Genomic DNA, 11,312 nt, shown 5'->3' with positions numbered 1-11,312 from the left:
TGTGCAGCATGGAAAGAGAGTGTTAAACACTACAGACAGGCTATTAAAACCGCCAGATCTACCTATCTTAGCAAGCTTATAAATGAGAATCATAATAACCCTCGTTTCCTCTTTAGCACAGTTGCAAAACTGACTAGAAACAAAGAACAAACAGAAACCAATAGTAAACTTCAACACAATAGTAATGACTTCATGAACTTTTTTTCTAACAAAATTACGGCTATTAGGAAAAACATCGTAGCTACCCAGGCAGCCACCACTCTACCCAATAGTTCAATTAACATTTAATCCTACTACAATAGATGAGCTCTCTAGACTAGTTACATCATCCAAATCATCGTCCTGTATATTAGACCCCGTTCCCACAAAACTACTTAAAGGGGTATTCCCTGTAGTGTCAACCACGGTTCTAAATATCTTTAACTCATTGCTAGAAATAGGATACATTCCAACAGCTTTCAAACTAGCAGTTATTAAACCGCTGATTAAAAAAACACAGCTTGATCAGGGAGAGCTTAATAACTTTAGACCAATCTCAAATCTCCCATTTCTTTCGAAAATATTAGAAAAGGTAGTGGCAAACCAGTTATGCACATTCTTGACAAATAATAGTACATATGAAAAGTTCCAATCAGGATTCAGGCCCTACCATAGCACAGAGACAGCGTTGCTTAGAGTTACAAATGACCTCCTATTAACATCCGATCGTGGGGAAATCTCAATTCTTATATTATTAGACCTTAGTGCAGCCTTTGACACAATAGATTACACAATCTTACTCAATAGTCTAGAAAACTATGTTGGTATCAGTGGTCAGGCGCTAGCCTGGTTTAGGTCATATCTAACCAATCGCTATTACTTTGTTTATGTAAACGAGGAAGAGTCATATCACTCCCTGGTTAAATACGGTGTACCGCAGGGATCGGTTTTAGGTCCTATCCTGTTCTCGTTATATATGTTACCTCTAGGAGATATTATCAGGAATCATAACATACAGTTTCACTGCTATGCGGATGATACCCAGCTTTACATCTCCTCACATCCCAGCGAAACACACGTTTTCTAAGCTAACAGACTGCATTGGCGATGTTAGTGACTGGATGGCACATAACTTTCTTAAGCTCAACTCCAATAAGACAGAGATACTTATTATTGAACCGAATCGCTACAAACATAATATGTCAGATTACAAGTTGCACATAGATGGCTGCACTGTGGTGCCATCTTCCACGGTTAGGAACTTAGGTGTGATGTTCGGCAGCAACTTATCCTTCGATAGTCATATCGCCAACGTCTGCCGCACAGCATTCTTCCATTTTAGAAATATCTCGAAAATACGCCATATACTGTCTACATCTGACGCAGAGAAGCTTATCCATGCTTTTATGACCTCTAGAATAGACTATTGTAACTTGCTACTCAGGGGATGCCATGCAAATCAAGTAAACAAGCTTCAGCTAGTTCAAAACGCTTCTGCAAGGGTACTTACTCGATCTAAAAAGTTTGACCACATAAGCCCAATTCTGGCATCTTTACACTGGCTACCAGTTAAATATCGCATACAATTTAAAATATCACTAATCACCTACAAAGCTTTAAATGGCCTAGCACCCTCATATCTTAGAGAATTACTATCAGAATACAATCCATCACGCACACTACGGTCGCAAAATTCTGGTCTCTTGATTATCCCTAGACTATCAAAAGTGTCTAAAAGTGGAAGATCCTTTTCCTACTTAGCCCCTAAGCTCTGGAATGATTTACCAACCGATGTCCGAGAATCATACACAGTCGATCATTTTAAATCTAGCCTTAAAACTTTTCTCTTCAACAAAGCATTCGCATAATTTGTCTAGTAAAGGTACTTAACTCGAAATAGTTATTTGTACGGAACAAAGCACTCGCGGTCATAACACAGACCAACCAAATAAATAAATAAAAACCTTATCTTATCGTATGGTCGGGTTGCGAATTTGGAACTTGTGAATAGGATGCCATACAGACCCGTTTGCCACTGAACCTTCATTAACGATGACAGTGGGGCTCCCGGCCTTAGTCAAACGGGTTGGCACGTATGGTCGGGTTGGGATTTTGGCGTTTCGTGTGCCTTGTGAATAGTATGCCATACAAACCCGTTTGACACTGAACCTGCATTAACGAAGACAGTGGGGCCTCCAGCCTTAGTCAAACGGGTTGGCACGTATGGTTGGGTTGTGATTTTGGCACTTTCTTTGTCTTGCAAATAGTATGCCATACAGACCTGTTTGCCACTGAACCTGCATTAACGACGACAGTGGGGCTTCCGGCCTTAGTCAAACGGGTTGGCACGTATGGTCGGGTTGCGATTTTGGTGCTTTCGTGTGTCTTGTGAATAGTATGCCATACAGACCCGTTTGCCACTGAACCTGCATTAACGACGACAGTGGGGCCTCCAGCTTTAGTCAAACGGGTTGGCACATATGGTCGGGTTGCGATTTGGCGCTTTCATGTGTCTTGTGAATAGTATTCCATACAGACCCGTATGCCACTGAACCTGCATTAACGACGACAGTGGGGCCTCCAGCCTTAGTGAAACAGGTTGACACGTATGGTCAGGTTGCGATGTTGGCGTTTTCTCGTGGTCTTGTAAATAGTATGCAATATAGACCCGTTTGCCACTGAACCTGCATTAACGACGACAGTGGGGTTACAGGCCTTAGTCAAACGGGTCGACAGGTTTCATTTTCTCTTAAACACCGGAAGGTGACCCTTAATTACCATATATACCGTCGCAGTGGGCCCCCAATTTGCTAAATCCTCAACTGTGGATAATATAATTATGCCGAAATAGTTAGTCTGTCTGAAACTAAGCTGATTAAACCACAGCACTGTGTGCTCGGGCACACCCGCTTAATCTCCGCTTAATCTCCTTATTCGTTTATATGTGTGTGTATATACATATATATGTCTCCCAAGGGTTTTTCCCTCCTAGGAATTTTTTTTTATTTCCCTTTTTTCATTGGTTGGTTGTGTGTTTCATAGGCAGCGTAATAGTAGAACATGTATAATAGTTGTGTGGTGAATAGCAGTATAGACTATGTTTGATGTAAGTTAAATTAATAAGGGTTGCATGTCATGCCCACTAGTTACCTCAGTAGCTACTTTTCATGATGGTCTTAAGCCTGCCATCAGCAATATATTTTTTTCTAGTGGGAAATCATTTTAAGAGTGCATGCATAGGTTTGTTGACAACAACCACCAACCATGAATGGGGTAACGTTATCATGGGTTAGTCTAAAGTGGAGTAAGTGAAAAAAGTAGAGATCGACTGATATATCTGTTTTCCGATATTTTCCCCGATATTTGAGCATTTTCCGATGATCGGATATCGGGTTTGTAATATCGGATTGACCGATAAACGAGAGAATTGAGAATTGCGCGTTGGACGCATCTGAGGAGAAGAGCTCATAGCAGCAGCAGCGTGCACAGCAGATATGACGGCGGAGTGACGCGACTTCATTAAAAGGACTTTGAGTATACTTACTTTGCATCTGAGGCATTTATAACACATCTTCTTTGTGCATTGATGTATGTTATGTTAAATAAGTTGATATATTAAAAGCAATGTATGCAGTTTGTCCAAGAATAGAGATGAACTCACAAAATCACGTGCTGTTCACTTACCGGGGTTGAAGGCTGAAGCTTTTAACAAGATTTACCCTAAGTTATATTAAAATTTACCAGATAAACATTATTTTGCTAAAATATCTATATAAATGTCTGTGGATATTAATTAATTATTTATTACCTCGCAAGCGGTCACAGTTTGATACAGTTAATGCGTGATACAGTAAATGCATAGATAACAGCGCTGTCAACAGCCATTTCATAAGCTATAACAACAAAATATTAATTATTCTGACATCAAATAACATTACCAGTTAAGAAATTCAGTGATATATAAGCCGTTTTGTTTGTAACTTTCCTGAATGTAGTATTCCAGTCAGTGATATTATTTGTAAAACCTCTTTGCCAACTACTTGTTGGACTGCTGAAGGCTACATGTTGCTGGTCAAAACAACCATATTATTCCAAAAAAGGCACTTAATCCACCTGTTTTACTCTATAAACTATGTATAACAAGCAGCCAACTCCGCTATAGTTTTCTCTCTCTCCCGCTGCCAACCGCTGCCGAACTTTGGATCAGTCCATTTCTGACGAAATGATAGGGGTGTTTGGAATGGTCCATGTATTGGGAATATAGTTTCTACATTATTCATTAAATTAATATCATTCTTCACTCTTTCAGACCCCTCTATTTATTACTTTGTATGCAAAGAGGGAGTGATTGTGATGATGATTATTATTATAAGGGTTTGTTCAGTTCAGTAGTGTAGTAGTAATTATTATGTCAAAAACAGAAGTATAACAGTAAATAAAAATCGGTTTAGCATATCGGTTATCGGGCACATAAGCATCCAAATATTTGTTATTGGCATCGGTTTAAAAAAATTAGAATCGGTCGATCTCTAGAAAAAAGGTTGTAAGTGATTTCAATTTGAGCATATGACTGATATTGTATAGGTTGCACACCAAAGGCTACTTCCAAGTTTTATTTTAAAAGACATTTGCTGTTCTTTATCACACACACACACACACATTCTGGTTTCCATGTTTTGTGGGGACATTCCATAGACTTAATGCATTTTATACTGTACAAACTGTATATTCTATTCCCCTTACCTACCCCATTCCCTAACCCCAACCATCACAGAAACCTTTCTTGTACCTTAGATTTTCAATAAACATCATTTTGTTTGATTTATAAGCTTGTTTCCTCATGGGGACATCAAAATGTCACAAGGCTGAAGCTTTTAACAAGATTTACCCTAAGTTATATTAAAATTTACCAGATAAACATTATTTTGCTAAAATATCTATATAAATGTCTGTGGATATTAATTAATTATTTATTACCTCGCAAGCGGTCACAGTTTGATACAGTTAATGCGTGATACAGTAAATGCATAGATAACAGCGCTGTCAACAGCCATTTCATAAGCTATAACAACAAAATATTAATTATTCTGACATCAAATAACATTACCAGTTAAGAAATTCAGTGATATATAAGCCGTTTTGTTTGTAACTTTCCTGAATGTAGTATTCCAGTCAGTGATATTATTTGTAAAACCTCTTTGCCAACTACTTGTTGGACTGCTGAAGGCTACATGTTGCTGGTCAAAACAACCATATTATTCCAAAAAAGGCACTTAATCCACCTGTTTTACTCTATAAACTATGTATAACAAGCAGCCAACTCCGCTATAGTTTTCTCTCTCTCCCGCTGCCAACCGCTGCCGAACTTTGGATCAGTCCATTTCTGACGAAATGATAGGGGTGTTTGGAATGGTCCATGTATTGGGAATATAGTTTCTACATTATTCATTAAATTAATATCATTCTTCACTCTTTCAGACCCCTCTATTTATTACTTTGTATGCAAAGAGGGAGTGATTGTGATGATGATTATTATTATAAGGGTTTGTTCAGTTCAGTAGTGTAGTAGTAATTATTATGTCAAAAACAGAAGTATAACAGTAAATAAAAATCGGTTTAGCATATCGGTTATCGGGCACATAAGCATCCAAATATTTGTTATTGGCATCGGTTTAAAAAAATTAGAATCGGTCGATCTCTAGAAAAAAGGTTGTAAGTGATTTCAATTTGAGCATATGACTGATATTGTATAGGTTGCACACCAAAGGCTACTTCCAAGTTTTATTTTAAAAGACATTTGCTGTTCTTTATCACACACACACACACACATTCTGGTTTCCATGTTTTGTGGGGACATTCCATAGACTTAATGCATTTTATACTGTACAAACTGTATATTCTATTCCCCTTACCTACCCCATTCCCTAACCCCAACCATCACAGAAACCTTTCTTGTACCTTAGATTTTCAATAAACATCATTTTGTTTGATTTATAAGCTTGTTTCCTCATGGGGACATCAAAATGTCCCCACAAGGTCACAAAAACACTGGTATTCCTATCTTTGTGGGGACAATTGGTCCCCACAACGTGATAATTACCAGGTACACACACACACACACACACACACACACACACACACACACACACACACACACATTCCATAGGCGCAATGCATTTTATACTGTACAAACTGTATATTCTATTCCCTTCCACTAACCCTAACCCCAGCCATCACAGAAAACTTTCTGAAACCTTAGATTTTCAATAAAAATCATTCTGTTAGATTTTTTTGCTTGTTTCTTTGCAGTGAGTCTTAATCTATTATTACTCTTTACTCTGTTTATGTGTTTCGTTGACGCACCTTTTTTATAACGATAACGCGACGATGGCTAGCTAAAAATAGCTGTAAGGTGACGAAAACATGACGAGACGCTTCTGAGTTTTCGTTGACGAGACGAGACAAAACGAAAATGATTATAAGTCTGACGTTCACAATGCATGTCATTTCTGCCTATTTTGCGTGAAATCTGTCTCTTTTTAGCTAAAAAGTATCAGCAATGCTGCCGCTTCTTGTTTTGGCTACACCCACCACCCGGCTTCAAAAGAAAAACAGAATGCATATTGGGAGACAACGGTAAATGTGGCCACAAACTAGGTGGAAAGAATACCATCAACCTCAAGTGGCATCTGAGGTCTCATCACTTAAAGGTAACTAACAAGTCACTCTGTTAACATATCATATACATTCAATTTTACTCGACAATCGGCTTGTGACACATTTCATGGTAAGCTTAAGGTTTTACATGTATCTACTTATCAAACCTAAGCCCATTTCCAATACTTTTTGTGGTGTATTTAAATTACAAGGCAAGGCATGCATTTCTCAACTTTATAACCAAGGTCTCCGCGTAACACACAAACTCAACACGAGGGTATATCAGGCTCAACTTTTTTGTTATGACATGCACAGAAGGCACAACGACTAAAAAAAGGGCAAGCCCTCAGGGACAATCTTAATGCACATTTTAATAGTATTAAATACACCACACTTTTTAACCTAAATTATTTTGTTAAAGACTACCTTTTTTTACTAAAATTGACTTAAACTTGACTAAAACCTTTTTGCGTTTTCATCGACTAAAACTTGACTAAAACCTTTTCGTCTTTTCGTCAACTAAAACTTGACTAAAACTATGAAGTTTATAAGTGACTAAAATGTGACTAAAACTAAAAAGCATTTTCGTCCAAAAGACTAAGACTAAAACTAAAAGCGCTGCCAAAAACAACACTGCACAGATGTATCTGGGAATATATAAGGTCATGGTTATATGCTGCAAAGTCATGGAAATTATTTTATTTAACTCAACAGTGTATGATTCCTGATTTTCTGCCTTTAGAATGGGTGGTGCATTAAAGGGAGCACAGGTAATTGATAATCTGTCAACTATCGGGATTGATGAGACTGTGCACGACCTGACTGCCCATTTGTATGATCCCTTTAGGCTTGAGCTGCCAATTTTGACAGGCCCTCAGAAGGTCCTCAGTGAGGATGACATCATTGGCGTCAGAGCAGCAGTGCTCTATGAGAACTGCTTGAGTGAGCTTGTCACATTTTTTAGGCTGTTTACACTATGCATTATTATGCATTTTCATTGATCGTCTCACAAGTGGACAACGTTATTGTCAGGTGTAAACAGTGTGTCAACAATTGTGTCAACATGTCAAATTTTCTAAAATAAATTATAATTTTTCTGATTTCATATTTATTTTAATAAGTTAGAAACGTCTCCGCTGTGTCCTGCTGACAGGCACGATGCATGTGCAGCAGATGAGGCAAATTATGGGTCCTCTGAAGGTTAGACCGTCTCATTTCAGTTCTCTTCGCGAACTTCTGAGCGCCTTGAATGGGCAAGTGCTCACCTTTTATTGCATGCTTAGTAGGGTGCAGCACTTGAATTGGAACACAGCTTGTGAAGCTTGCCACAGGGACTGCGCTCTTTGGTCATATATTGTTTGTTTTCTGTTGGATTTAAATGATACACAGGATTAAAGGAAGATATTTACTCAGAAAACGGAGTAGGCTACGTGGATTGTTTTGTCGGACGGACACAGAGCGAGTGGATTTTTTGTTCGGATACGGAGAGACTGAAACTAAAACTAAAAGCGAGCTCACACATACTATGGAGTTTTAACACGGGTGTACACCGCAGTGTGAATATTTTAGTGGAAACAACAATCGCGGATCGTTCTCTTCCATGAAGCCGATGTAAACATCTAAGAATATATGATCATTTCTTAGATTTATTACCTTTGTGGACTACAAATGCAAGTTGATGTCATACTGCGATTGCTTGGTGAAGATAATTTACAAACATGAGACCGGATGGATTATGACTTGCGCACAATTTTTAAACAAAGGTATGTTGTCCCGTTTAGATTTTTCATGTTCATTCTATATGCACTGTCAGCTATGATGAAGTGTAATGAATCATTGCGCCGCCAACTACAGTCCAACTACAGTTGGTTGGCTGTCTAAGCTGGTTTAAGCTGGTCCTCCAACCTGGCAAAACTGGTACGTCAGCTGGTCTTCTACCCTGACCAGCTACAAAATGAACATACACATCTCAGAGAGAGCAAAGGTCACACAGAGTATAAAAATAGTTTACTATGACATAAAATAATGTAAGTTGTCTTATACATTGATCTTTGATATTATTGTAGGTTTTTGTGTTAAAGGCATCTTGAATTATACTATGTAGAGTATATGATACTATATGTATCCAAAGCATCAAACATTATTTTTGTTTTAAAAACAGACTATTCATTGCTATTAATGTTTATGTGCTATTAACATTTACAATGTGCATTCTTATTTACAACATTACAATTTACATACAATTTATATACAAAAATAATTTTGAGATGTTTGGGATTCACACAGACTCACTATAATTCATTGTTAGTTGCAAGTGTGAAACTGAGCTGCTGAAATTCGCCCTGTGTAACTGTAGCATCTTCCTATTTCCCATCTCCCAAACTGCCTCCCCTTTGAAGAAACAGATAACGAATCTACAAACAAAAACAATCTGTAATAAACATGGGTAAAACGTCAGCAGTGACTAGTAATGTTGCATGTGTTATGGCACATACCATCTTTTGAAAGTCAGCTTGGCTTGCTCATTGTCTGCTGCATTTTTCCAACCACTGCTGTGGTGTTGTCCTGTATTTGGTCTACTTTCAGAATGATTTTCCACTCCAGGATTTCTTTCACGAATGAGTTTTGAAACATTAATAACATTACTAACTACACCAGTAAAATAAATGAACAATAAGTCTGTCTGGAAGAAAATGCCTATCAATATCAATATTTTAAGATAAAAAATAACAAAATACTGTACCTTGATTCATTATTGGAAGAAATTGACTGATGTGCTGCATTTGTGATAAAAAACAATTAATTCGATTTAAAAATCGATGATGTAAGTATTGTAGTAACTGTTGTAAAATGTTGAATTCTCTATCATTTCTAAGTCATTCAAGGCATATGCTAAATTAATAAATATAAATATAAATAATCATCATTATACTACAAATACTGTACACTGAGATTAAGTATATTGTTTCTTAATTCCACAGAAGTATAACAATTTAAATGGCTAATAGCATTAAAATGTACTCACAATAAGGTGCCTCAGGCAACATCAAAACATCTTTTTGCTTTTTCTTACTGGTTGCTCCTCATCTATAAAAGAATGATAATATGAAAGTAAATCATAGTGCCCTTATAGTTTCACCTGGCTTCTCAGCTAAAAAGTATTTGATATTATTAAGAAACTTACACAATGATTCCCACTGTTTAAAATCATGTAACAATGAATGCAGTGACAATGATATCACCTTCAATAATGATTTCACTTTCAGATAATTTACTGTCCTACTGAACTGTGAATAAATGTGCATTTAAAGAAAATAATAGACGACATGCATTTTTTTTATCATTACAACTCTTGGTCAATATACATTACTCTGCAAAAGTCTTGGGACACCATCACCAGCTTTGTTGTTTTAGCAAAGTTTTAATGTCCATCCATATTTATTTGGGATATATATATAACTTATTAAATAAGTTATGGCAACGATGATAGCGAAATCTTACCCTGTAACGAAAACTTGACGAAATGACTAACTTATCTAACAATTAACAACAAAATAAACGGGATGTGTATAAAAAATTACGAAATTTAAAGGCGCTTTTGCTTATTACCTCCACCGAGACCGTTGTGTCAGTTGAAGTTTGATGTGTGAGGGCTCGTGCCAGATAATTCAAATGTTCTCCCACGAAGTCAGGAGGCTTGTTTGACTTAATGTGGCGCCGCAAGAACCGACAGCCGGATGACGTCACAGTACCGCGAGAATGATTCAAGAAATCATATTTCGTCTTGCTCTTGCGATACTTTGAATACTTTGACGTCATCCGGCTGTCGCAGGCAACCATATTGAGATGTGAGTCAAAATATATACTTTTATAACCATATATATGTAGTGACATTTAAGTTTTCCTGGCTAAAATAATATAATTTGGTAATATTTGTTAATAAGATTATTAATAAGTTATATTTGTATATTTAACTTGTATAGCAAGTTATATTTGTTTGAACAAATAAGGATATTGTTAATAACAAGCTGAGATGGTGAGTTTTCTGGCTATATGGTTTTAAAGGATGTTTAAGAAGGGGAAATTAAGAATAGGTACTTTGGTTAATTTCGTTTACATGCATAGTTCATGGAGAAATTGTTCAGAGAAAGCATTAACACAACCTAACATCTGATGCTTTTTACTGTCTCATGCTTTTCTGTGTTCCAGGGTCCGATGTCACGATATGGCGCTTTTTCAATGTAGGGTACAACTTGGCTCGGTACGATGCAGCTCAGCTCGCTTTCGTTGCTTTTCCAGTACAGTTTAGTATCGCTTCAGAGTGGGTGAGATTATAGGCAGGGGTGCACATAACTGGTGCGTATGTGCAAATAGAAACAATTCTAGCGTACCAGCGTTGCTGGATTTTTGGAACATAGTTAGCTAATTTACTGCGACATAAGGGATTTCTTCGTGCATCAGTGGTAAGATAATTAATGTGTGTTGTTAGCAGTGATCCGCATCTCAATGCTTCAGACAGCTTGCTAGTACAAGTATACATTTATATGAGTTAGGCTAGTAGTTATTTATAAAGATTACATAAGTAAAAAACTATAACTTAGAGGCTTATTTTATGAACATCATTGTCTACCATGTTTAAACAAAAGAGATATGGCGAAGAGAGTAGTCAGGAGAAA

General features: G+C 37.1%; 1 long non-coding RNA gene across 1 annotated transcript; it reads right to left on the bottom strand.

The window, feature by feature from the left end:
• Positions 1 to 8,494: 8,494 nt before the first annotated feature.
• LOC129420292 (uncharacterized) lies at positions 8,495 to 10,338 on the bottom strand. Its single transcript, XR_008636793.2, has 4 exons — positions 9,662 to 10,338; positions 9,380 to 9,413; positions 9,132 to 9,245; positions 8,495 to 9,050 (listed from the first exon to the last, which is right to left on the bottom strand). It is a non-coding gene; the product is annotated as an uncharacterized lncRNA (long non-coding RNA).
• Between the last annotated feature and the right edge of the window lie 974 nt (positions 10,339 to 11,312).

This window comes from Misgurnus anguillicaudatus, chromosome 4, assembly GCF_027580225.2.
Source record: "Misgurnus anguillicaudatus chromosome 4, ASM2758022v2, whole genome shotgun sequence".
Classification (NCBI taxonomy): Eukaryota; Metazoa; Chordata; class Actinopteri; order Cypriniformes; family Cobitidae; genus Misgurnus; species Misgurnus anguillicaudatus.
Note: the sequence above shows the minus strand (reverse complement) of the source record. Positions and strands in the feature narration are given on the sequence as shown.